Genomic DNA, 24820 nt, shown 5'->3' with positions numbered 1-24820 from the left:
CAGGCAGCTCACCGTGACCTTCTCCTTGTTCAGCCTGGTGAGCGGGACGTCAGTGTGCCTGATGATAGAGTCACCTATTACAAGTGTATCAGGTATGTTGTTTAGCCTTAAGGGCTGTGACTGTTCGGCACACTGGCTTTGTGAGCTATGTGTTGCACGTGTTTTGTTTTGGGGTAGCAGTTGCTTGGGTGTCTGCTTTGGAGGTCTCTGCTGCTTAGGCAGATTTTTATTTAGAGCCTCAGTATGTTTTTGTGTGTTTATGTGTTTGGTTTGTTGTCGTGGTAGGTCTATGTGAGACTGGAATTGTAGTGAGTGTGGTTTCCTTCTCCTCCTGACTGGTTACGCCAGTACTAAGTTGAGAGAGCTTAGCCTCCAGTTTGGCTATATGGTTGCATCTCTCACATGTGTTGAAATTTGTTGGGAGGAGGAGAGGGTTGTCTGTGTACATGAGGCAGTTGTAACATTGCCTCAAGATTCCCAGATTCACCAGCTGGACCGGAGAGGAGATTGACAACTGACCTTTGGACATGCTAGAATAGTATTGGGAATTCCTTTATAATTGAAAAAAGGGCCAATGGGGAACAAGGTACTCAAGGGGAGTTTGTGAGGGTGTAGTGCTTTTATTTTTTAGAGCTGACTTATATAATTGCTTTAGTGAGCAAGTGCCAGGTAACTTAAATGCAATGTGTTACAGGTAACTTAAATGCAAAAACGACAAACAGTAACTTTCTTTCAAGTGAAACAAGGAAATAAGTACAGTAAGCAATGCAGATATCACTAGGGATCCACAGAAGTGCTAAAAGGCCGCGTTTTAGGTGGAATTAGCGTTTCAGGGAAATAAACAAACAACAAGCATACAAATAAAGCTAGATTCAGCAGGCCTGGATCTAGTCTATGCCACAGCAAACAAGGTGTACCAATTTCAGTAAGAAACAGTTAGAATATGCAGGCACTATAAGCCTCTAACCAGAAATTCCCTGCTCAGAAGGGCAGAGTCCAGCCTCTCCTCCCACAAGAGTGCAGACCGCAATCCTTCTTAACGTAAAATAACTGGCCTGAAGCCCAAGTGCTTAAACCAGAACTAATACACTTTTAGAATAACAGACACTGAGCTCTCAATCAGCAGTTCCCAACTTAGAAGGATGTAAGCTACCTGTCCTGCCACCACAGTGCAGGCCACAAACCTTCCTAATGTAAAACAACTGGTCTGAAGCCCAAGTGCTTAATCCAAAAGACTTAGAAATGATAGCTACACTTTAATCAAGTTACTACCAGCAGTAATAAATACAACTGAATACTTTAAAGAATGCCTGGATTAGTGCTCAAGTTATACAAACAAAGCTAGATTCAGCAGGCCTGGATCTAGTCTATGCTACAGCAAACAAGGTGTACCAATTTCAGTAAGAAGCAGTTCAAATATGCAGGCACTATAAACTTTAACCAGAAATTCCCAGCTCAGAAGGACAGAGTCCAGCCTCTCCTCCCACAAGAGTGCAGAACACGAACCCTCTTAATGTAAAATAACTGGCCTCAAGCCCAAGTGCTTAAACCAGAATTAATACACTTTTAGAATAACAGACACTGAGCCCTCAATCAGCAGTTCCCAACTTAGAAGGATGTAAGCTACCTGTTCTGCCACTACAGTGCAGACCACAAACCTTCCTAATGTAAAACTGGTCTGAAGCCCAGGTGCTTAAACTAAAAGGCTTACAATGAGTTACACCAAGCAGTAATAAATACAATTGAGTACTTTTAAGATGACGCAAAAGCAAAATAAAGTAGGAAAAAACACAAATACAGTAAAAGCAGATAAATTTTTTTTTTTTTGGAAAGAGAGAAAGGAGTAGCAGAAACTAAGCTGATTGGCCTTCTCAAATGCTCTCCCTGTACTGGGTAGAATGAGGTAATGACACTAGACTGGTAGGAGGGTCCCAGATCAAATTTACACTAGGGGCGGGCAACTGCAAAGTCACCAACTATAAAAACACTATAGCAACAGGGAGGGAGGGTGGAAAACAAACAGCAGAAATGTTACTCACAGCTGAAAAGCAGCAGTGAGCCTTTAAATGAAAGTTTTAAACAGCTAAAGGAACCACTAGAAAAAAGAGTTTAACTGCAACAAGTTATCATAAACAAACAACCCAACAGATGCTTAATAAGAGTGGACAATTTCCAGTTAATACCTCACACACAGTGAAACTAGCTAGAAAAAATACACAGTACACAAAGTGCTATAAACAACAAAGAAATAAAGAACAAAATAAACAAAAAACAGGATACTTAATGTTATATATTGTAGCTCCGAGTTTGCTGAGTGTCCTTCCTTCGATCAGCTCACTGTAAAATGGCTGAACACTCACAGCTGAGCTTCTTAGGTAACAGAAAGTTGAAACCTGAGACAGCTTTTAAGAAAGAAATCTCAAAAGAACCAATGAGGTGCTTAGTCTAAGCTGTAGTCCAGGAGACCTCAGTCAGCCAATGACCACAAACAATTCTCTCTCACTGAAATGGCTGATGGCTTTGGCTAAAACAAGATGTCCCTGAATTATGTGCTCAGACACACAGCCTCCACAAACACTAGGCCCAAATACAAGCCTGAATATGGAAATGCTACAAATATCCCCACTACTTAGAACAAACTGCAGAAATGTTACTCACAGCTGAAAAGCAGCAGTGAGCCTTTAAATGAAAGTTTTAAACAGCTAAAGGAGCCACTAGAAAAAAGAGTTTAACTGCAACAAGTTATCATAAACAAACAACCCAACAGATGCTTAATAAGAGTGGACAATTTCCAGTTAATACCTCACACACAGTGAAACTAGCTAGAAAAAATACACAGTACACAAAGTGCTATAAACAACAAAGAAATAAAGAACAAAATAAAAAACAGGATACTTAATGTTATATATTGTAGCTCCGAGTTTGCTGAGTGTCCTTCCTTCGATCAGCTCACTGTAAAATGTCAGTCAACAACATGCGTAATGGTCATACTGGGCATGCTCACACACTTAAACACAAGACGGCCAGGTCTGCAAACACCAGTGGTCCGGACATATCTACCAGTACATTGCTAAACTGTTGGATGACTGTGCTGTATGGTATGTGTGTGGTACTGTCTATTGTCTGTATATATGCCATGGTGTATTGGTAATTCAGATTAGCTGTGTGCGCAGGGTGTTGCTACCAACACTTGCAAAGGATGATTCTTTGTTTGCGGCCAGAACAAGGCCATTGGATACGGAGTGGGCAAGGCACATTGCAGCAGTTGGGAGTGGTTGTGCGTGGGTTTGTGCGGTGTTAAACACTGCTGACCTCTGGTTACAGCTCCTTATACTTGTTTAGACTCCACATTTCTTTAACAGTGCAATACTCGCATACTGGTAGCCAAACACACTTACACCCGCTCGCTCCCTCACTTGCAAGTGCACCGACATTGGTGCTTGCATTTGTCACTCACGCTGGGTGGGCGCGATCCCTTGTGATGCCTATTACATCGGACTACATGATTACAGTATCGGGTATGGCTGACCACTAGGCGACGGCATGGTGTTCGACTGTACGGACTCGGTGGCCTGTCCAGTGACATAATCATATTATATGCGTGTTCCTCATACAATCTGCTCCCATCTGGCTGATACACGGGAACCGATACTCTGCAATGCAGACAAGTAAATGTGTTTTGGGAACTACATCTTTCTGCCGGGTCATGCTACTGCATACCTATTGTAGGTTTTCCGCCTTTTAAATTGGCCGAAGTGAGACTTTAGGATTAACACCTTTCCCACTTTGCATGGGACAGTCCCTCATTAGGCATATGTGTCATGCGAGAATAATCTAGGCATAGCAAATGTCCTGATTACAGGACAATATTATATTCTATGTTTCTCTAATAGTTGCACGTAACGGTTATTGTATAAATGACACTTTGATATGTTATGTGAAGTAGCATAAGCAACCTGACTGCTGCTAGACTAAGCTTTGATTTGTTCTAATACGTATATTTCTGTACTATGCATGGCTGTAGGTATGTTCTGACCTGGTGCGTCTGACATTTCTACGGAGCAGGTCCCACTTTGGCCATTTGGAAAGGTGGCAGCCCTATAGGACCTATATGTAGAGATGTCAGATTTGGCAAGACAACACATACCCACAGGAAGTAGAAAATTGACTACTTCACCGGTTTGCATAAGTAAAGGTTATTCTTGTAGCATTATAGTTGCTAATACTGTTTCCTATAACATCTAGGTGTTTCAGATACAACAAAATCATTTTATGCAACCACTACAGACAATATATGGATTCTTTTCCTGAAATCACAGGCCATGTGCCATAATAACATTAATTTTGGAGGACACAACTGCCCAGAGTGGAGTATCCCTCACAAAGGCGAACAGGTGGTAACCCCAAACTATTATGCTATCACCTACCTAAGGTGGTCGGCAGAATATGCACTTTCCGTCAGTAGCAGACCTTACATACAAATGGGGGAGAATGAACACTGTATCACTAGTTCTGGAAGGGTTTAGTTAGGATTGTGTTACATTATGATTCGTAATCACGGACATCCATGATAATCGGGTACAGGGCACTGATATATTCCCTATGTGTTCCCCCAATGGTTTACGGACTATCCAGTAGATATGCTCTTCAGGTTTGGGAGGTATGAGCGTCTGCAGTGTCCACATAGGAATATTAATTACTTCCACTGGGCAGACCTAATACATCTCTGCCAACCAACACCTGCACACTTAGGCCTATTATTGCATACGCATGTTTCACCTAACTGACACCCCTCTAGAGCACTCATGACTCATACTTACTGTGAGCGTAGCTGGGGTATGAACACACTCCTACACACTGCCCACTCTCCCCATCTTGGGATACATGTCGTACGTTTTATCAAACCATTTGTTATCAGACTTGCACAACCTACTGTTCTGTGTACGGCTACATCCTAGTCGCGTCAATCATTACAGGTTTGCATAACAGAGAAATTTTTGGGTGTTCCACAAGGGACCCCGTGATCCATGTTTAAAGTGTAGACCTTGCAGATCTCTCCCACTGGTACTTTCCTGCCGGTGGTCTGAAAAGCAGCGGTGTATTTACTTTTCTTGCGTGTCTGCATGTCTCACCGGCCTAGCTGGGGTGGTGTGGGAGGTAGATGTTAGTTGACTGGACCTCCCACTAACATATGCCTGGTCTGAACATATGTTACCTGTAATTGCTGTACCATAACCTAGGTATGTACATGTTATATCTACAGTAATATATATATATATATATATATATATATATATATATATATATATATATATTTGTGTGTATATGTGTATATATATATATATATATATATATATATATATATATATATATACACACACACACACACATATATATGTATATATATATGTATATATATATATATATATATATATATATATATATATATATATATATATATATATATATATATATATATATATATGTTGTCATTAGTCATTACGTGTATTCCGCCACCTGTCCACCTAATATCACCAGTTCTGGAAGGGTTTAGTTAGGACTGCGTTACATTCTGATTCAAAATCACGGACTTCCATGATAATCGGGTACAGGGCACTGATATATTCCCTATGTGTTCCCCCGATGCTTTCTGGACTATCCAGTAGATATGCTCTTTAGGTTTGGGAGGTATGAGCGTCTGCTGTGCCCACATAGGAATATTAATTACTTCCACTGGGTGGGCCTAATACATCTCTGCCAACCAACACCTGCACACTTAGGCCAATTATTGCATATCCATGATTCACCTACCTGACACTCCTCTACAGCACTCATGACACATACTTACTGTGAGCGCAGCTGGGGTATGAACACACCCCTACACACTGCCCACTCTCCCCGTCTCGGGACACATGTCGTACGTTTTGTCAACCCATGTGTTATTACACTTGCACAACCTACTGTTCCATGTACAGCTACATCCTGCTCACGTCGATCATTACGGGTTCGCCTGTATGGCAAATTTTTGGTGTCCTGCAAGGGACATCCATGTTTAAAGTGTAGACCTTGCAGATCTCTCCCACTGGTACTTTCTTGCCAGTGGTCTGGAAAGCAGCAGTGTATTCAGCTTTATTGTGTGTCTGTATGTCTGACCGGCCTAGCTGGGGAGGTGTGGGAGGTAAACGTTTGTTTATTGGACCTCCCAGTAACATATGCCCGGTCTGAACATATGTTACCAGTAATTGCTGTAACGTAACCTAGTTATGTACATGTGTATATCTACAGTGACATATATATATATATATATATATATATATATATATATATATAGATAATATATATATTTTTTTTGTATGTATATGTGTATATATCTATATATGTTGTATGTGTATATATATATATATATATATATATATATATATATATATATATATATATATATATATATATATATATATATATATATATATATATATATATATATATATATATATATATATATATATATACACACATCTGTGTGTCCGTTGACCAATACATTTCCTGGACATACGCACTCACACATGCGTATTGGGTTTTATCTCTGCTTCAACAGCATACTATTGCCTTAGTCATTATGACACCGACACTTCATTCCGGTTAACTTGCAATCAGTATTTAGCACGTTATACAGCGGACAGATGTCGCAATTTGTTCATGTACGGAGTACCTATGATAATTGTGATGTGATACAGTGTCATTTGATCTGTTCCTCGTCTGCACAGCCTTTTATTCCTGCTACTGTATTTGTTTCTGTGCACATTCATATTATTTATGTCAGTAAATGGAGTGCATGTGTTACAGAGAATGTACTTCAACATATTGATGTCTGCATGTGCGTATGCATATATACCTATTACGTACTAGCTGACCTACACAGGTCACTCCATTGGAACCGGCGCAACCAAACCTGGCACTCCTGGATTCATAATCGCATAACCATAGTTTCTCCATCCCACCCATGTTGAGTTTCCACGTGTAACAGCCACTATCCACCTAATATCGCAGCAATGACACACCTTTACACATTGCCCTCTCCAGAGCGTTTGGGGCCCTACACACATTTTGTACCGCCTTGTGTATTCACAGGGTCTCCCGCCATTTATATTTGCACATACATGCCTTTCCTGGTGTTATGGATTATGGTCATTTGCGGGTTACAAGTGTAGGTGGTCACAACATGAACTACATTCCGTCTGTGTGTAATGTTGACATAGCAGTTCAACGATATTATGGCCACTGGTATAACCCTGCCTCTGGTATGAATAGCGGCGCTCTACTCACTCTTGGGCAGCTTTATCTGACATACGCTGCAAGCACTATATAATACCTTAGTTGCTCTAGATTCCCTTCACAACCCTTGTGTATGCTTTATTCTTACGGTGTTCATTCTTACAGTATATATATATATATATATATATATATATATATACATATACATATATATATATATATATATATACATATATATATATATATATATATATATATATATATATATATATATATATATATATATATATATATATATTATGTCTGTGGATATATATCTATACACACACACACACATATATATATATATATATGTGTGTGTGTGTGTGTGTGTGTGTGTGTGTGTGTGTGTGTGTGTGTGTGTGTGTGTGTGTATATATATATATATATATATATATATATATATATATATGTATATAAGTTACATCTGTACATAACAACATACATTTGCTATGCTGGGAGCTGCTTACACCCGCGCAGGCGCACTCGCATATGCTTACTGTGAGTTACATATGTTTACTGCCACTTCTTTGCACTTACGTGTGCCTTATTTATTATGACAGTACCACTTTGATTGAAGGAATCCGGTTAATGGCCCCATGTGAAACACACATTCACCTGTACATGTTTAAATGTTGGCTTTACAGCACAGAGTCATTCATTACACAAGAAATTGATATGTGCTATAGTCGTACTTGAACCGGGAATGCCTTTACGTTAGGCAGATGCTCTAACCACTACACTATTGGTGTTCTGCCTCATTTATATGTATACCCATGGTTCATAGCTACCCTAACATATGCCTCACCGCTTCACTTACACAGCAGGCATCCATTCTCCTGTTGGGAAAACCACAGTACTACACATGCGACATTCCCTATTCCCTACTGCTCTGGACCTAACCTGCATGTTTACTCACTCCAAGGATATTCAGAACTCCAAAGCTTATAGTCCTGGCACATACGTGTGTTTGATTGTCAGGGTGTTCATGTGGTGATCCAGGTTTAGGCTTGTCCGACTGGAGACAGGAACTGCCCTGTACCTGTTCAAATTTCAGACTTAGCACATGGACAGAGTTGGTCCCAATTTTAACATTCTACCTGTGTTTACAGACACAGAGGTTTGGACACCTCTGACCAGATTATTATGTTGGCACTACATAATATATGAGGAGGGGGTGGTTCCACTGGTGTTTCCCTTCACATTCATTACGAATGCTTTATTGTGACCATGTTCATTTACATATATATAAAATTATATATATATATATATATATATATATATATATATATATATATATATATATATCTGTCTGTACATACACCTACATACCTATTTACATTTCCCATACAGTTGAATGTACACTGCCTATATCTGAAGGATATTATTCTGGCCATCACTTATGACTTCACTACAGGTATTCAATAGTACTGTCAACAAATGTGACAGTTGGTTGGTGTATATATGTGTACGGACCTCTCAAACACTCAGGGACTAATTTCAACAGTGAGAGGGACAAGGCAAGGACAAATCAGGGACAATCACGGACACTTCTACAATATTAGTACTATTAACTTGAAACGTGTTGACAGATTCAGAGCATATGTATTAATACTCATTTTCTGAAGTTAATAGCATCTATTACTCTTAATTATTGTCATTATTCATTCAAGTGTCATTCAACACCTTTCCTCCAAAGGTCACTGGTTTTATGAGTGATTAAGAGGCTGGCCAGTTATTGTGCGAATGCTCTGACCATTGGTAGGGTTGCCACATTTTCATATGTCCAGGATGGGATATATTCTGGACACACCAGATTGTTTAGGCCAGCACATACCCACGGTCAGTACAGGGTTTAGAACATTAATTATTTTCCTAGATGAGAGCTTATTCCTGTAGCACTTTAGTTGCTTATTCTGTTTCTTGTGCGATTTACATATTTTACATCCAGAAATAACTGTTTTAGGCAACTGTTACATGAAATATGGTACATAGTTATTTCCTACAATCACAGGACATTTGCCATTGTATCATTCTTGGTCAGGACACACCTACCCAAACAGGGACTGTCCCTCACAAAGTGGGACAGGAGGTACCCTGCTTATGTCAGCGCCTTAATCACCCTATATCCAAGTGCCACTATGTGAATGTGTACAGTATATTTTCTTGATTATTCATGTGGGGAGACGTGCATCATGGGCAGGTGTTTGATCCCGGGTAGTATGTTCTGTATGATATCCAAAAATTGAACAAGCAAATAACCTTCGATTTTTTTTGGACTTACAAAAATGTGATAGGGTTTTACATGCAAGGGATACATAGTTTGCTATCCTGTCACTGCCTAGGGTGACACTGCCTACTAGATATGAGTAGTGGTCACTATGTGCAGATATGGCTGCACCAAGCTAGTACCCCGAGTATGGCTTGATTTGGTGGATGTTCAGGAATGGGGGGGGGGGGGGTTGTGTGCTGTAGAGGGGATGATGGGTATTCAATTATGCATCCAGGTGTGTTGCAGTTGGATGGCTCAGTTCCATCAAGACCATTATGTGGGTATGTGCCGGTGACGTTTCTGTACATGTGTATCGCACATTTTAATATTCATATGTTTGTGTGATTGTGTTCTACAGTATGGCCTGTCAGGTTGTATTGCGGATGTGTATGTTTGTTCTTTGTGTTTCTTTCTGATTCACCCACTGCTCCCTCATACACCTCCAGTTCACCTATTGTGCATCCAACACAGTCACGCCTTTGCGGATTATTACATTACCCACCCTCCCACACACCCATATTCCACACACTCCATCCATCCCTTCTCTGGTTGATGGCCCATGGCATGGTCAAGGGAACACATCGTATACACTACATATCTCTGGTACCTGTATGGTTGTGAGGGCTACCCTAGCATTTTTCACCTTCCACATGCTGTACATCACGCACATAGTTACACGCAAATACTTATCTTTCATGACATGGTAGGTACACCTGGGTAATACCCATTCATCTTTGACACATCCTGACAAGAACGGCTTGGACTGCAAATGGGCAGATTTTGGCTGAATGCTCTGAACATTGGTAGGGTTGCCACCTTTTCATATGGCCAGGATGGGATATATTCCGGACACAAATCAGATTCTACAGGACAACACATACCCACGGTCAGTACAATGGATAGTACTTTTGTTTTATGCCTACATGTTAGCTTATTGTTGTAGCAGTTTATATGCTTCTTCTGTTTCATTTACTTGCTTATTCTATTTCTTGTAACATGTAGGTATGTTACATACGGAAATAACTATTGTATGTGACTATTACATGCTATGTGGGACATAATTATGTCATACGGTTGCAGGATATTTTACATTTATAATGGTTTTGGTATGGACACAACTGCCCAGATGTGTACTGTCCCTCACAATGTGGGATAGGTGGTAACCCTGACCATTGGGCTAGACTTAGCTATTGGCAGCGCGCTAACACGATGCGTTTCGTTTCCACTTGGTATAGCTATCAACACTGCATTAGAATACAGGCACACTGTTTTAAATGTCATTTGTTCGAGGGATGGAGACTCGATATTTGCTAACGTGCATTTGTGTTTGCTTCTTAATTTTGTGTTTGCAAGAACTGTCTTGCATGCTATGCATATGTTTCAGTATCCACGGACACTGACAGGTGTGATTACTATTGCATGCAGACTGTAATATTCAGCATTTTAGGTTGCACGTCAACAGGACATTTCCACACCTCCGTGTGGTGCTTCGACATGCCCCATTCACTCGTGCTCGTTTCCTATGCATGTGGATGTGGCGGCAGCGCGCCTTCATTAATATGCATATGGCTCTACTGCACCATCTGCACACCGCACGGTCGGTGCAAGCCTAACGCCGGCCTTGCGCCGAGCTTCATGAATCCCGGGGATTGTCTTTTACCTATGTTCTATATCTTCTTTTACCGGGAGTGTTTTATTAATTTCTTGTTATATTACTATGCTCAGCATACATGATGTAACCTGTTTTGTGTATTATGCTGGATGTACTGTATTTGTATAACTTGATGCCAGAGCTTTTCTCCCCGGGCCTGCACTGAAAATGGACCTGGTCCAGTCGGAATTTCCCAGTTAACAAATGTAAAATAAAATAAATAAATATATAGTTCAAAATATTTAAAATATCCTAACTATATATACTAACTCCAGGGCCGCACTACAGTGGGGAAAAGGCCATATATAACTTTCAGTGAAATGTGTTTCAGTGAATTGAGTTTTCAGTGAATTGAGCTTTCAGTGAAAAGTGCACACTAATTTGACTTTCAGTGAAATGTACATTCAGTGAAATGTCCTAGACCCATATATATGTATATGTGTATATATATATATATATATATATATATATATATATATATATATATACGTGTGTCTATATAAATATAAATATATATATATATATGTATATATATATATATATATATATATATATATATATATATATATACATGTATGTAGTTATATAATATGCAGTGCAGCCATACCTCAGAACCATATCTATCAACCTCTTCATGCAACACTAATGAACAAAGGCTATACAAATGGTGGGAAATGGGCCACATATAGAGACATAATTAGAATATTGCTCTCATTACTGAACAGTTATTCAACAACAGGGTGTGTAACAACAGAACCTTCAGAAGGATATGAGGATGGGAACTGACATGTATGTCATTATTCACTGGCATAAATCTTTGGATCATAACAGTATTTCCCACAGAAATACAAATAAACTGTGGAACGGAAACAAAGTATGGGGCAAACACCTGGACAGTCTGCAAACAGCCTGGCAGTGGAAAGGTATGCTCACAACCCCTTAGTGCAATGACTCTGGAACAAGCCAGACAAAGTAGGGGGACAAAGACATGACAATAGAGACATATCCAAATTATGTGAGTAGATAAGCTGAGAAGGCTGTTGTACTAACAATATTACTGCTAACATATAGTGACAGAAATATCACCTTAGTGCATTTTTAGGCAATGTCCTGAAGACATAATTACCACCATAACAGATACAAGCAAATGTAATCTGAAGGCTATGCCACTCAATGCTCCAGGTCTAAATTTCAAAATGTACTCACTAGAACCACTCCTTAAAATGGAGAACATTGGCATCTGTGCAGTAACAGAGACCTGGTGCAAGGGTCCAGAGAGCACTCTTCCGCTACCAGGCTATACCTCATACCACACTTTTTGGTCCCTAAACATGGACTGAAGTCCTAAAGGTGATGGTGTCCTGATATTCATAAAGGATATGCACACTTCCAGACTAGAAGCCCAAAATAATGCATCAGTGATACATCAGGTACAACTAACACTGGGTAAGACTTCAGTCCAGGTTGTAGCCTGCTATACATCCCCCACCATGTCCCATGGCTACCACTCCACATTCCTAAACACTCTGGAAAAGATTAAGGTACAACCCAATACCCTTATACTGGGGGACTTTAACTACCCCTCCATTAACTTGGAAAATTACTCATGTATCAACACACTAGCTCAACATTTTCTGGAATTCATAAATTCCAGTCCCTTGGACCAACTCATTCTTACCCCCAACACAGGCAACAACATCCATGACCTGGTCATTATTAACATGGGCAACCGTTGCCGTACACCAGTACTCAACTCCTCACTTTACAGATCTGACCACAAGCTAATCATCATGGATATCCACATCCCACCCTTACCCCCTGTAAAGGAAACCACTGTGAAAAACATCTACAAAGCCAACTTTGGCCTGCTAAAAACAGAGGTGGCTAACTTGATGATGCTCATGCAAATGGAAAATAGGTGCATGACTGCTGAATCATACACCAATGCACTGTATGAACACATACACAACTGTATAGAATGGGCCATACCAAACAGAAACAAGATGCTCTTCTCCAAGAAAAGAAAGCCAATCTGGTTGAACCCTAATATACACAAACTCTACAACAGAAGGAAGAAACTGTTGCAGAGAAAGGTGAAGCCCTAAGTCTGGGAAAACTCCCTTGTTAGCCTCAGCACAAAAATGAGATCCCTCATCAAAACCTCTAAAGCTAGCTACGAAAACAGCATTGTAGCTGATACTAAAGACAACCACAAGACATTTTATAGTTATGTCAAGAACCTACACGGCTATGCTCAGATCTGCTCTGAGCTACAGCATAATGGAAACACATATATCGAGTCAACTGATATTGCAAATATATTGGCTTATAGGTTCATTGTGAACATTACCCCCCTGTCACTACGTAAAGGGCCTATCAAAATACCAGAGGAATACCAAGTTCCTAATATCACTGCTGCACAGGTAAAACTGCACTGTACAGTATTGTCACACCCCTTGATACTGTATTGACAGCACATAGAGACATGTTATGTACAGGAAATTATATTCACTTACTAAAGGAAGCCATTAATCTGATATTTTCTAAAAAGAAAAAAGTGAGCAATGGTTAGCAATGCTCAGCTATGGTTAGCTGGTGTATTTCTTGCTTAACTGTAGATGCTAAGCATGTTTGCGCATTGAAAAACATCACTAAGAGAAGCGTACCCAGTTTAAGCGCCTATTCATTTAACCGTGAATTAGCTCAACTTAGCATCACACAAACCCACGCAAACCTGTTTAAAGCCACTTTAAAGTGCCTTAATCACTCTGTCTACTTCTGCTCAGCAACAAAATAACCAGCCTTTGCAGGTTTTGAACCCAGAACACTGTACACCACAGTCACAGCACTTAACCACTAAGCCATCTGAGCTGTAAGAGTTGAGAATGATTTTTTTAACATAGCATGCAGTACAGCCAGTTTACTATAGGGAATGAACACTGTGGAATCACTAAAGATTAAAATTTTATATATATATATATACACACACACACACACACACACACACACACACACACACACACACACACACACACACACGCACACACACACACACGTACACACACACATGCATACACGCATGCACGCACACACACAGATATATATATATATATATATATATATATATATATATATACACACACACATATATATATATATGTGTGTGTGTGTGTGTGTGTGTGTGTGTATGTGTATATATATATATATGTATATATATATATATATATATATATATATATATATATATATATATATATATATATATATATATATATATATATATATAAATGTTTTTTATATATATATATATATATATATATATATATATATATATATATATATATACACATATACACATATGTATATAATAAATATATAATAAATATATATATAAACAACACACTCACAGCTAAATACTGGTAAGCCTAACAAATACCACAGTATAATGGCTGTGTGGACAGATATATCCTCCATGAGAGTCACACAATACCACTACATATCCTGTGCCAGGTCACAGTGTAGATGGAATTCTGGGGTGGTATGGGTCATTCATCTGCTGTCCTAACCCATACACAGTCCAAATAATAAGTACACACTATGCTGCTACAAAATCATGATAGGCCATACACAATGGCCAGACATACAACAACCTCTTAGCAAAACAACTAAAATGACTTAACATAGCAAAGAGAACTACAACCAGCCAGTAATTCACAAAAGTTTATTATACTCTAATGTCTTGGCCAAAGCCTTCAAGGAGTACAACAGTACAAGAAACACTTGCCTTAAATACAAGAAGCAATGAACACTTAATTACATAATTAAATACACAGCCTCCAATTACGCTCCTCATTTAACTTCCTAGGGGATAAAGTATCACCTTTAATAATAATACATTGATTGTATACATAATCATTCTTTTATGAATGTTTCATCAAACTGTGAAACAGACTTTTTCCAAAACAATAACTTGTGACCCACTACTGTTCCCATGGTGAGATTTATTGAAATGTACAGCTATAGAGCTGTCTTCTTTCTTATCCATAATATGCCTCACATGTTCTAACAGCCTAGTTTTAAAACATGTGTTACTCTCCCCCACATAAAATATGTTACAAGGGCATCTAAGAGCATTGTCTATACACCAACCTCTTGAATGTACAGACTTTAACATGTTTCCAGCCTTTCCCTTCATCAGGAATGGCAGCACTAAATAATGATAGACCATTATACCTATCAACCTCCTACTGTTTGACATCTGGACAAAGCATGACATAATTAGTGGATAGAGACCCAACAACATGGCCATACTTGAAATATTGCTGTTATACACTGAAAAGGTTGCTGATGTTACAGGGTTTGTTGTAGCATATCTTTTATGAGGGATATAAAGTCAGAAAAACAAATGGATGTTAGCATTTACTGATTGCAATCACCAGAGTATGCTACTGATTTGACAAGGACAACACCTGTCTGGGGAACAGACCAAACATAACAGGCTAACCTCTGGCCATTATGTGAAAAGACCTACAGTTGAGAGCTATCCAGCGACATAACTTTGTCAGATTGAAACCCATGCAGATGTAGCATGTTCAGACAAACCCTGTTAAACTAGCAGTATTCCAAACGTATACCAGCAATACTCACATTCTGCCCCTAAGTCTTGAACCTTCTCCACCATTTATTTGACTTGCCTCCACAAGTCTTGTGGTGAGAGGTATTAGCTCACACACCTCCAGGATGTCTTCCTCACAGGTAAGGGAAAGGGCTAATGCCCACATGGGGTACTCAGTTATAGGAGTGTGTTGCCATGACATTGGCTATTGAAAGAACTACACAGCTGTTCTGCATGTAATTAGCAATCGGGGAGCACCAATTGGTGCTCAGGCCATCACATGGTCATGAGCATTACCTACAAAAGACAAGCTGCTGCCTATGCAACACAGATGTACACCTTACATGTGTGTGGAGATTGATAGTGAGAGACTGGGGAAAAGACAATCAATAACAGCATATAACCAACTGTAGTTTGAAAAATACTAAGACAAGTATGTCAAACAAGTAAGCATCTCATGGACTGCAGTAGAGGGTATGTAAGAATGTGAAAGAGGAGGATTAACATATGTCTCAACAAATCTTGCTGTACTAATATATTGATGATCAGAAACTATGGCCATAGCATCTGGGTCTATCTGCAGTGACACAGACCATCGGTAAGGCCCCAGGAAAGGATGGCTCACATATGACTACTACTGGAGTGTGTTGAACAATACTGACTTTGACAATGCTAGGCCAGCTACTGGGATGTTGTACATATCCATATCTTACTTGTGAATACAACTAGTATATACTTGTTTATCTCAGATATATGAAAGACCTACACATGGTATTTGCATAGTAAAGTATTGCTGCAGATGTGTGTTGAACTGCATGTATATATTGAACTCATAACATTTAACTGTCTAGTGTTATGCACACTGACCATATGTGTGCCTCATTTTTGTAGTCATTTACCCACAGAGTTGTGTTATGTCTGTAAAATAGTTGGCAAATCTGTGAAGACTGACATTACAACATTCCGCTTCATTGTCCTCTGACTTTTCCCATTCGGGATTGTGACAGTGGATCATCTGTTGCCATTTCTGCCTGTCCCCTGAATCTTGAGGTCTCACACCAGACAACTGCATGTCCTCTCTCACCACATCTATAAATCTTATCTGAGGCCTACTTCTCTTCCTCTTACCTGGCAGCTACATCCTTAACCATCCTTTTCCCAATATACTCAGCAGCCCTCCTCAGCACATGTCCAAACTGATGTAATCCTGCCTCTCCAAATTAGTGTCATATCTGTCCAACATGGCCTGTCCCTCTCATATACATATTGCTAAACCTGTGCACCCATGTCACACCCAGTGCATATCAGAACATCTGTGCCTCTGCCATGTGCAATTCTGTCTCCTGCAGTTTTTCTCACTGCCACTATCTCCAACCCATATAACACAGGTGGTCTCACTACCCTCTTGTAGACCTTACATACCACATTTACTGGTACTCATCTGTCACAACTCAATCCTGACACTCTTCTCCAACCTTTCCATCTTGCCTGTACTCTCTTCTTCACCTATCCGCCATAGTCGTCATTACTCTGAAATGTTGATCCCAATCAGTTAAGCTCATCCACCTTTGGAAAATCTGCCCCATGAATCCTCAAAATTCTGCTATCCTCCCAGTCATTCACACATGGATATTCTGTCATAGTCCTGCTGAGCTTCATTACTCCCCTCTCTACAGCATATTTCCATCTCTGTAGGGTCTCCTCTCATGGCTCCCTACTCTCAATACAGGTAAAACTCAATGTTATCCCTTTGTAATTACCACAGCTCTGCACATCAACCTTATACTTAAAACCATACCCAAGCACTTTCTCTCCACTCCTCATGCAACCTCACACCACCCAAGATATCAGTAAATAGTGAGACTAAACACAGCACTGCAAGTTCCCCTAAACACCTCCATGCTTTCACAGGTAAGTAATGTGGGCCGACAGCCTTGCCAGTATTCAACCCCTTCATAGCTATCCTTCCATCTTCCTTAATAAGCTGTTGCACTTCCTGATTCACCATACCCACATCATCCAATCTTCTCTGTCTCATTATTTGCAGTCATCAGCCTCTCAAAGTACTCTGTCCATGTGGTCAACACACTCTCCTCACTTGTGAGTACATTTACCTCATTATCCTTTATCACTGTTATCTGCTGTACATCTTTCCTAGCTCAGTACATCTCTCTAGCCAATCGGTACAACACCTGTCATCCCTTCTTAGTGTCCAAACTGCCATACAACTCTTCATATGCCTCATCCTTAGCCTTTGCCACATGTCTCTTTGCCATGAACTTAATCTCCTCACACTCCTGTCTACATTCCTCATCTCTCTGACAGTCTCACTCCTTCTTACCCATCCTCCTTTTCTGTATACTGTCTTGTGCTTCCTCAGTCCACCACCAGGTCTCCCAGTACTACTTCCTCCATCCACATGTCACACCAAGCACCTTTCTAGCCATCTCACTTAGTAGCTCTGCTGTACTTCACCAGATATGTGGTAAATTGACAGTGCCACCCAGTGTCTGTCTTAACTCTTCCTTGAACTCCACCTCACGATCACTCTTTTACAATTCACACCATGTGATCCTTGCTGCTGAACTCACACTCCCCCTCTTCTTGATCACCATCAGCCTGCAGACCAACATTCTATGCTGCCTAAATACACTTTCCCCTTCACCACTTTACAGTTTTCAATCTCTTTCAAACTGGCCTTCCTACACTACATATATATTCCACCTGTGTGCGTCTTACTATAGTCTTGTAACTCACCCTATGCTCCTCCTTCATGTTATAGTACATGTTCACCACAGCCATGTCCAACTGTTTTGCAAAATCCATTACCATCTCACTGTCTGCATTCCTTTTAACAGCATACATACCCATCACTTCCACAGACCCTCGGTTCACTTCACCAACATGTCCATTGACATCTGCTGCAATGACCACTCTGTCACCCTTGGGTACAGTCAGCACCACATCATACAAATTACTTCACATTTCTCTTTGTCATCCAACACACAACCAAGTTGTGTAGCATATGAGCCCCTGCCAACCTTGGGGCACACACCCCTGTACAACACCAGGGTACAGAGGCCAACATGCTGGAGGTGGGTGGCATGCAGGTAAGGGCCCAGTGGGGATTAGTACACTAATGTATCAGACATACTTGTACCTGTAGTGTATATACATCCATGTGTCAGGTCAGATTGCACTTGTGGATGAGGTTTTCTAATGCACAGAGGTGGACATCTCTGGTGAGGACAGAAAATTGTGTATTATTATTGGGGTTTGTACTGTAAATGTACAGACATGCTGCATCCATCCTGTATCAATGCCACATGTGAGTCTGCTGACAATACCTCCCTCTCACATCTACCTAAGATCCTCTGGTATGCATATGGGACAACAGGCTGAAGCTGGTGAGTATGAAATTGTTCTGTTGTGGCCTGGCAATAGCCCAGGCATGTGAAGGGCATACAATTTACCATGCACACAACTATCAGTAATAGCTATATTGCTTTATGTGCATGTTCACTTGTGGTGGGGTTAACTGCATTGCATCACAGTGGTCACCACTGGGGCCTATCTGAGGTGAATTCAACATTCCTGTAGCATACCTCACAACTTGTCAGTGCAAGACATTTGGATAGAGGCCAGCAAAATGGGCTGGAGAAACAGCCTAAGGTAGGGACATGTGTGACACATTACTGGTATACAGTGTATATAAAGTCTGTACACACCCCTGTTAAGATGCAAGGTGTTTCTGATACATACAAATTGGGACCACAATATGTCAGTCCACACCTCTTCCAACCTTTAATGTGACCCATGACATGAACAGTTCACTTGTAAAACCAAACATCTGGACTCATGTACTGCACCTACAAGGCTGGCTACCTGAGATGGTGGCAATCATTGTATCAGCATAATGTTTCAGTCAGGTATGATACCTGATGCTGCCATATGTGTCAGTACACTCACTGTGGATGATTTGGCTGCAATATCACATACATGGGTATTGTTAAGGCACACAGACCACTTCCAACCACATATAGGTTGCAAACATCTGGATATTCCAGACACATCTGTACAGGGGACTGTACAATGGTTTAACTTGCTGCATGTGAGGCAGATGCTGTTATCACACTATATAAAGTAATGGCATCAGGAGGTGGTCACCAGCCGTGTATGGTACACACATCAAAATGGTATAAGCCACACAAGATATGAGCCTCACACACACAAACAGTTGCCAGTATTGGTATTAGAATTCCTGTCTATCTAGGTATTGCTACTATAGTGCTACACAGTTATCAGACTTGCCACAGAGCTTATACATTTTTTACCTAGTCCAAAGGTACTTCAAAGGTGGATGACATCAACAGGACTACTAAACTGGAGTGAGGGGAAGTGCAAAGGGTAGTACAGAGGTCAAAACTGGTATAACCCACCCACTACATGACTTGCAAACATACACATATCCAAACAGTTGCCAGTAGTAAGATTAGAACTCCTTCCTATCTAGCTATTTCTACTATAGTGTTACACAGTTATCAGACACCACAGAGCTTATAAATTTTCACCTAGTCCAAAGGTACTTTTAAAGTGGATGAAATCAACAGGTCTACTACACTGGAGTGAGGGGAAGTGTAAAGGGTAGCACACAGGTTAAAAATGGTATAACCCACACACTACATGATTCTCACATAAACACACACAAACAGTTGCCAGTAGTGAGATTAGAACTTCTGCCTATCTAGTTATTCCTACTATAGTGCTACACAGTCAGCAGATGCACCACAGAGCTTATACAGGTTCAACTAGTCAAAAGGTACTTCCAAGGTGGATGACATCAACAGGACTACTAAATTGGAGTGAGGGGAAGTGTAAAGAGTAGTACACAAGTCAAACATGGCAAAAGCCAGACAGTACATGATTCCCACACACACTTAAAAGTATTGGGATTAGAACTCCTGCCCATCTAGTTATGCCTACTATAGTGTTACACAGTTACCGCATGCACTACAGAGCTTACCGAACTTTCAAATGGCCAAAGCTGCTGATAACTGCATAGCTGAAGTAAAGTATTACAGGTGGTAGAAAGTCTGCCTTCAGTTTCACCCTTACATCATGCAAGTTCTTTGTCTTGCATTTCAAATAGCATTATAGCTTGGCACTTCACCAAGTTACTGTATCAATAAGTGTGGCACACCTGGGAGCTGTCAGCGGTACTCATTCATCACAGAAGTAGCCTCAGTACTTACAAGTTATGTTCACCCCTCCTGGTATGATTGAAGTGCAGTTTTTTTCTGTGCTATCACCCATTAACCTGGTGCACTTGTCCATTCTGAGGTACTGGTGCAACTGCCTCATGTATACAGACAACCTTCCCCTCTAAACTCCAAACACTCAGACCTATGAGAGTTACCCGTATATCACCCAATGTAGACATATGTAACTCCAGCAAAGACTAGACTAGCAGGCCAAGAGGATAAGATCAATACCTGCACCACATCATGTCGAACATGTAGCTCACCATGACACCCACTTTGACAGCCATGAAATACAGTGAAATGCCACACATCCCCTTCACAGAGGCACTCAATGGACATTTATCCAAATAGCACAGACCAGCAAGACAGACACCCACTCAGACACCATGACATGGCACATGCCAGGGGACGCATATTTCACCTACACAGTGTGCCTCTCAACCTAACCTCCTAAGGCTCACCACCTTGCACAATACAGTGATCATGGGTAACTCAATACTGAGGGACACACATATCCCACATACTAAGTTGAATATGAAGCAAGTAACAGCCAAATATCTATCCCATGCCAGCATCCAACACATGACACAGCCAGTCATGGCACTCCACAACAAGTACAAGTATCACTCTGTCATCATCCATATGGGTGTGAATGACCTGGGACACACCTCCCTGGACTACATGACAAGAGACATGGTTGAAGTCTCTGATTATGTGGTCCAGGCAGGTGTGACAGTAGCCCTGAGCAGTATTCTGCTGTCATCCAGAATGATGCTTCAGTACTATTGACTGCAACATTGGCTTATGTGTTTTGTGTCATTCTCAGGGGATCCAGTATCTCTCTGCTTGGGATAACATGATTGACAGACCTCAGTGACTTGCCACAGATGTCCTACATCTGTCAGCCTTGGGCTTCCAGGTACTGGCTGTCTTGCCACCCTTATACTGCCTTATTAGGCAGTGTTCCAAATCAAATTACCACCATAACCGCTAGACATGCATGCAATCTAAAGGTCATGCTGCTCAACAGTAGACATCTAACTGTCAAGATGCAGTCACTCAAAGCACTCCTTGGAGTGAAGGACATTAACATTTCTGCTGTAATGGAGAGATGGTTCACAGCAGCAGACAGCAGCCCTGCAGTAACAGGCTATAACGCATTCTACAGCTGTCAGCCCCCAAAAATGGATCACACCTCCACAGGTGGTGTTGTCTCCATATTCATTATGGACAGGAACACTTACAGGCTAGTATTCCAGCATAATGCATTGGAGATACTTCCGGTACAACTGCCTTGGGCTAATCCAGACCATAGCCTGCTATGGGTCCACATCTATGTCCCGAGACTGTCAATGCATATTCCTCAACATAATGCCATCTATGAAGGTCCAGTGTAACACTAACATAGTAGGAGACTTCAACTGCCCCTCCATCACTTAGGAAAAGTAGCCAAGCACCTGTACAGTGGCCCAACACTTCCTGGAATTCATCATTTCCAATGCCCTGGACTGGCTCATACTAACCCCTGGTAGAGGATGCAACATCTGTGATCTGTGTTGACTACTTGGGACTGTTGCTCATCCACAATTGTCAATCCTTGCATGGTGAGATCCACACAGGCTGTAATCAGCATGGAACTCAAAATGTCAGCCACACCCCCCACAAAGGAAACCACCTTGCAAAACCATGAAAACAGGGGTTGATGACTTCACTGCACCCATGGCAATGGGAAATAGCTGCATGACTGTGGAATCATACACAAAGGCACTGTACAAACAGGTACATGAATGCATGGTACTAGCCAGAGCCAAAAGAAACCAGACACTGTCTTCCAAACACTGAGAGACAATGTGATGGTCCCCTGCCATTATTAAAGTGTACAACAGAAGAAGGACACTGTTTTGGAAAAAAAAAGTGGTGTTCCATGACTGTTAAACCCCCTTATTAGCCTCAAACATGGCTTGGGATACCACATGGAATCCCCTACAGGCATCTATGAAAGCAGAAATGCAGCAGGCACTGATGACAATCACAAAAGCCTTTGATAGTTACATCCACTACCTCCACAGCATTAAACACAAGTGGTGTGAGTTACTGTACATTCCTATCCTGAGACAACAGATATTAGCCACAGTCATGGCAACACATTCAGTGCCAGCTTTACCCCTCTCCCCCCCACAAGTGTACAATCACAATGGCAGATGAATGGCAGACACCCAGCGGTACTGCAGGCCAAGTTAGACCTTCATTGTCCACAGTCAAGAATACAGCTTCCATGGGACACCAACATATCCATGGCTCTATTTTACATGACATACAAAGTGACCTTGGACCAAATCTGTGTGCCCTGGTTAGTCACAGCCTCACCTCAGGCTTTGTCCCTCAAACATGGCACACTGCTACAGTCATCCCCCTCCATAAAGGGGTAGCATCTACAGACCCTGGGGATTATTGGCCCCTTAGCGTGACAAGTCTATGTAGGGGTATGGACCGCATCATCAGGGACCTGGTTGACCAAGATATAGGTGATTTCCTAACGCTGGACCCACACAGTTTGGCTTTGTGAGTGGCAGATCATCCCTGCTCAACCTGGTTGATGTCTTTGACTGAGTCACAGGGTGGTGTATGACAGTAAGACACTGCATACACCCTACATCAATCTGTCCAAAACATGTGATACCATCCCTCAGTGAGGGATTATTGATAAACCCTACAAACTAGGCATCAACCCATGTATCATTGTTTGTTTTGTAAACTGATTCACAGAACACACAAGTATGACTGTGGCAAACTCCAGGTCAGACTGGCAAGCAGTCACAAGTGGAGTTCCACAGGGATCAGTACTGGGTAGTGTTCTGTCCAGGATCTACTTCTCAGGAGTCCAGCCCAACACAGAGGAACTCTGGCTGACCAAGTTCACAGAGGACTGCAAGCTGGGAGCTATCAGTAACTCCACAAGTGATACACACATCCCACAGAATGGCCTCACTGAGACCACTGAGTGGTGTGGAAATCATGCCCAGAAACTTAACACCACAATATGCATCATCATCTCCCTTGGTAAAACACTCAGTTCCCAGTAAGTACCACACTGATGGGAGCCCAATGAACACTGTATAATAAATCTGGGGACACAGGTTGGCAGCAACTTCTCCTTCAAGCACCACATTGCCACTGTGGTCAGGATGTCCTTATATATGGCACATTGCATTAGCAAGGGTTTTGGATCCAGGAAGATAGAGGTAATGATCTCTGTCTACTATTCCCTCATTAGACCACTCCTCAAGTATTATGGCCCATTTGCCATGTACCAAAGTAGACACCTGCTACAGCTGGGGGAAGCCACAGAAGCACCTCACAAACAGGTCCTAGGCATTAAACACACATCCTACACAGGCAGACTCAGCAGACCCAAGCTATTCTCTATGTCATATCAGCTAATTAGCAGCTATCTGTGCTTGATTTACAAAGCCATGTCTGACCTAGCTGGGTTAGAAATGCTACATATAAATCCATCCACACCACACACTACAGAGACTTCTACCTCAGTACCACAATCACCACAACATGCTGGTGGGACAGGTCCCTCATTAAGAGACTGCACATGCCCTAGAATACACTTCCCATACATGTCATGCAGAGCACCTAGCTAACCTTGTTCCAGAGAAATCTTGATGAGTGGATGGGTAATAGACAGTTCAACGCAAGGA

Source organism: Protopterus annectens, chromosome 10.part0 (assembly GCF_019279795.1).
Source record: "Protopterus annectens isolate FY-2018-M chromosome 10.part0, PAN1.0, whole genome shotgun sequence".
Taxonomy (NCBI): domain Eukaryota; kingdom Metazoa; phylum Chordata; order Ceratodontiformes; family Protopteridae; genus Protopterus; species Protopterus annectens.
This window is presented reverse-complemented; position numbering follows the sequence as displayed.